Source organism: Zingiber officinale, chromosome 2A, assembly GCF_018446385.1.
Source record: "Zingiber officinale cultivar Zhangliang chromosome 2A, Zo_v1.1, whole genome shotgun sequence".
Taxonomy (NCBI): Eukaryota; Viridiplantae; Streptophyta; class Magnoliopsida; order Zingiberales; family Zingiberaceae; genus Zingiber; species Zingiber officinale.
Window position 1 is genome coordinate 167,369,707 of NC_055988.1, and position 5,626 is coordinate 167,375,332.

At 31.3% G+C, this 5,626-nt stretch overlaps 1 pseudogene; it reads left to right on the forward strand.

Moving 5' to 3' along the window:
• The first annotated feature begins 4,597 nt into the window (after nt 1-4,597).
• Nucleotides 4,598-5,241, forward strand: LOC122044227 (annotated as a pseudogene).
• The last annotated feature ends 385 nt before the right edge of the window (nt 5,242-5,626 follow it).

Genomic DNA, 5,626 nt, shown 5'->3' on the forward strand with positions numbered 1-5,626 from the left:
GTACTACGTTCAACTTTCTAATGATGCACTAATTCTATGAAGAAACACAACATATGACTTTTGTATGGGTGCTTGCCTCCATTTGCTACATTCTTCTTGTCTAGCTAAGACTATTGAATCTACTAATATTGAGATTATTAATGCTTTCTCTAGATCCATATGCGACACAGAGAGGTGTGAACTCCAGGTAAATTTATAATTAATTTTGTTAAATTCAAGATAGACTGTGTTAATTAATAAACTTCTCTTTTCTAATTACTTCTAAGCAAGCAAATAAAGTATGGATTTTATTTCTTTTGCAATTATCCATTGAAGTTTGAAAAAACTTGAGTGGAAAGAAAATACTCCAATTCATATTTACATTTTTTTCTTCTTTCACTTAAACTTCTTTAGACATTTCGTATATTTTAGAGAGCCATCAGCAACATCGAGATACACCTCCAAGAAATTATGGTTAAGGTTGAAGTCACACTTCTTTGCTATTAACTATAGAAGGATAGCCCAGCGCCTTGTCAAAGAAGTCATCACGCTTACAAATCTCAACAAGATGTACATATGGCGAAGGCCTTGGTTCTAAACCTAGTATGGTGGAAATCTTAGTTTATCATTAATAAGGTTGTGTATTCGTTTAAAATCGAATCAAATTGAATTAAACTGATTTTTTTTCGAATTAACTGATCGACCGAATTTTTAAAAAATAATAAACCGAACCTATAAAATATGAGTTAATTTAGTTTTCAACTAAATTAATTGAAAATTTCTAATTATGGTTTAAAAATTCAATTTAATTTATCAAAATTTGATTTCCGTGTAAAAAATAGGATCTAAAAATTTGATTTAGTCTAAAATTTTAGTTTATTTTGTCTATTCAGTTTAACCGAATAATAAAATTTAAAATCGAATTAACTATTTTTTTTGAATTAAAATTCTGAATAAACCGAACTACATTTTAAAATTCGACCGATTCTACCGATTTATTCAATTTAATTAAATTTTTACTCACCCTTAATCATTAACTATAGAAGGTCATGCCCTTCCTTCAACTTAGAATAACCCCTTTTTCTTGCGCTCCATAGTAGTAATGACAAATGTAGACGATAAATCTCGACATGTATTAAATCTTTTATTCTTTTTTGTTTCTTATTTCTAGTGTTTTAGAGAGGACAAAGATAGTTTTTTCACATGCACTTTTGGCTATCCCAAGTTCTGTGAAACATTTTTTTTCTCCTTATGTTTTCAGTTTCAGATCAAGCACGGTGTTTGATCAGCTATTGAGCTACTGTAAATATTTTGATGTTGTTGGTTTAATCAGTCAAGTCAACTAGTACATCTTTTAAACGATTTCATTAATAGTGTTCTTCACACTTATTTTTAGAAATATGTTGACCTTCATTTGGATGATTTCTACTTAAAATTTTTAAGTCTCTTTCTCAAGAAGGAAAAAACTTTGAAGTTGGAAAAAATTGAATTATAAGTAAGCTAGAATTTTTTAAAGACGATATTGATTTGATTATAAATTTATGATTTATTGATAATCGTATATCTTATAATTTATAATAAAAGTATTTTAAATTTTGAATTATAGTTTTTTTTAATGTTTTAAAGTAAAATTAAATGGCTATAGTAAAAAAATAGTATTAATAGTTGACTCTTTCGTAATTTAATTTTATTTAATTAAATAATTTTATATTGTATCAGTTTTAATTAGCAATTATATATTCACATCTACGAATAAACCTTTTTGGTATACGTCTCAATATTTTTATTTAAATAATTTTAATATTAATTTCTTATTTACTTAAAAAATAATTATTTATTTATGTCATTTCGACTACTTAGTTATATAATTAATTTTTAACATAATTTGCTTCACCCAACACGCCTGTTCTACCATAGCCAGATTTGAGATTGTGATTTTTTACTAACTTTTGAAAAAGTGATGAAAAAATAAGAAAAGAAAATGTGAATTTCACAAATGGAAAGAGGGAAACATTTGTATTTCCTAATTTTGATTTGGTTTTGTTTCAATTTATGTTACATAACCACATAAGTTCTCTTACCCATATGTAGATGAAGTCATCTTATTATAGATGAAGTGACTTTTGGGGTGATGATAATCTTCTTGGTTTTTGTTTTTTTTCCTTTTCTTCTCTTGGCCAAAAACAATCTTGTAGAGTTGCTAGCACAACAAAAGTTGTTTCTACTCCAAGTTGTTAGTTCGTGAGACGGACGGAGAATGTGTTCGTGTGGATACCGTAGAAGCGCGGACGTGTTGATCGCGCTGAGATCCGCATCTAAGGAAACGTTGCTGTCGGGATTGCGAAGGGCACACACCAAAAGTATAAACTCCCTTCATTAAACTCAGTATGTGGTTTTCTTCGCATGAATCTTCTGGAAAAAAATTAGATCTTTTTTGCTGCGCTTTCGCGTGTTTAGCACCCTAGTTCTATTGGATATACTAAATTAACATCATTTTTTTCATTGTTTAACACAGTTTCCTATGTTTTTTTAAAGTTATTGGGAGTGTCCCAAATCATTGACACTGTCCACTCAATATTCTCTCCTTCTCAAGATATTTTTCTTTGATATGCCAAAAGTTCTCTTACCTCCGAGAAGAATGTGGCATACATTGCTACCCTATTTCCTTAAATGAATTTAGTTTTTTTTTTTAAAAAAAAACAAGAACTAAAACTAATAGTTGTAGTTTGACGAGATGCTATTCAGAGAGAGGAGGAGAAAATATACTTTTCTTCTTTTTAGAATACAACATAGAAAGTGTTGAAATTCCATCTCAAGTGTGTAAGTTATGTTCCTGCCAAGTGTATGATGGATAAATTTGAGTATCTTACTATCTTGTTAGTCGAGGTATGAAACAACTTGGAAAGCAACCTTTTAATGTTGCTTTTCTCTCTGTTCCATGTGAAATTCTCATTCCAATTCAGTAGTAGCTTGGCCACATATGGTACATGACCATGCTATTTAGTGAATTCAATTGGTTCCCTGCAATCAGTAGCTGCATTTATTTGCGTAGTTCTTTTAGTAACTTAAGTAGGTAGAATACCATGTTATCGTGGTCTACTTATTGTTATTAATGGTGCAGAAATTCCTATGAAAAGAAAAATTGAGAAACACAAGAAAAAAGCTCTCCATTATGAGAGCTCGCTTCAGAAAAATCCTTTTGTCCAAGCTGTTCCATTGTCTTCTTCAAAAAAATCAAAGCAGAAAAAGAAACAAGTGAACACACAAATAATACAGACCGACACATCTTCACAGGTGTACAATCTCTCCTAAGTGTTTCTTTTATATATAAAAGTTTATGATATACATCTCTTATATTGTTTATGTCCTCAGGTAGATAATATGACTTCCACTCTAGCTAACTAACATATGGAATAATGAAGGTTCTCTGACTTCTCTACTTCTCATTTGGTCTATTGTATCGCTAAGTTCTAAAAGTTGAATTTAACTTCATAAGTTATCTTTAAATCTTTCAGGTCAAGCAACTGACAAGCCTAAAAAGGTGAATTTTTCTTTATTTGACAATCAATTTTTGGTAACAAGTCATTGGTACTCATGTGAAAGTCTCTCTGATAATTATTTGGTTCCGAAATACGTAATCTTGTAATGGATCCCAAGAAAACTTTGGTAAATTTAAGGGACTTGAATTTTCTATTTGTCTATTTGATTTTGTCTTTGGTCCAGTACAAGACATGATAACGTATCACGACTGCTATCTTGATCATTCCATTAGTTGAACCATTAATATCTGAAATGGGCATTTGCTCCAGCATTGTGAATGTAAATTGTGATGCAAAGTAGTATTGTGTTGTTGATATCATTTAGTAGGACAAATATTAATTCCACTAAATTTTATATGATCAATATTTTTTCTGCATAATATGGGTCTATGCAAATTGCTTAATAGCTGCTAACCTGATAAGATAGAAAGTCCATTTAAGATAATGTATAGAGAGCCAAATTATTCTTTTTGATTATTTCAAATTGTTATGTGAATTAAATTAAAATATTTTTAGTGAGAGAAGATAAAATCCACAAATGGTTTGAGCTAATCAATTTTCATAACGACCCATATAGGCATAAACATATGATTAACATTTTTCTGCTTCTATTGACAAGATGGATTATTTATTTATGATGTTTTTGGTTCATATTATGCCATTTTTTCTTAACATCAGACTAGGGATCTTCCTTTTAATTGTTTGTTCCTTCCTGAATAAGAATAGACGTTTCTCATTTCTCAACCACTTGATTTTAACTTATTTTTTTTTAAAAAAAATTCCCATTCTTGTTCTGCAGAAACAGAAGTCTTCCATCATTCAAGCTGTGGAAGTGGAGCCACTGGGTTGTTCATTTAATCCTTCATTTGAGGCTCATCAAGTAAATATTCAAATTGTTATGAACTATTGGTTTGGTGTTATTTCAATTCTCCCTATTAGAATCTCCCTTTTGTGTTCTGTCCTACTGTTTATATAGGATTCATTTTCTCTAGCTGTTGTCAGTGAGATGCAGAAAATTTACAAAAATAAATTGGGTCCTCAAGCTGTACCAAAAACAGTTCCAGGTGAAGCAATTGCAGATGACGATGTGAGCATGACAAATCTCTCTTAATTGTTCATATTATAGAAAAATTGTTTCTTGTTGAAAATATTTGATTTGTAGAAAAAAAAAATCTGCTTCTCTGATGAATTACTCAAGAGCCTCTGGATGCTGGCTTTGAGGCTATTGTTGAATCCTGCAAGGACCTCCGACGTCTCTCCTTATCTGGTCGTCTTACTGATCTTGTGTTCAAAACTATTGGGGCCTCAGCAAATCGTCTTGAGAGGCTCTCAGTTGGTTTTGCCGGCGATAGTGATGTAGGTCTTCATTACATTCTATCTGGTTGTAGGACATTACGCATTCTGGAAATTAGGAAAATTCCCGTTTGGGATCAAGGCATTGTTGGACGATGCAGATAAGCTGGAGACAATGCGATGCGTTTGGATGTCATCATACTCTGTGACACTGGGGGCATGTAGATTATTCGCTAAGAAGATGCCACGGCTTAACATGCAGGTTATTGATGAGAATGGAGGACGTTCATTGAAGTTAATGCCTGATCATTTCCCTGTCCCAAAACTCTACATTTACAGTAGTATTGCTGGCCCAAGATCTGATGCCCCACCTTTTGTCTTGACTGTTTAAGGTGAAATCAGGTATTAAGGAATTGATATTATCTTTATCTTGTTTATCCTTCTAAATTGCTTCTCAGAAGTCAGCTCTTCTTTTGGAATGATGGGAAAGCAGTCAGTTTATAGTATCAAGTGCAGCATGATTATGGTTTTAGATTTCAATCACGGTAAGTTAATTATCAAGAATTCTACTTTTGATTGTCACTTATCAATGAGTTGTGGGACTATATGACTTGTAACCTTTACTCAACATATAGAGCATTTCTCATCTTTTGGTTAATATATTTTAGATTGTTGAGCTATTGCTTTTTAACTTATGATGTTCGTAACATAAATTTTCTTATTAAAGTGGAAGGGAGAATATTGAGACCCCTAGGATCTTACGTGTATTTTTACATCATGAATTTGTGATTACTAAGTTCTTACTAAACGACTGC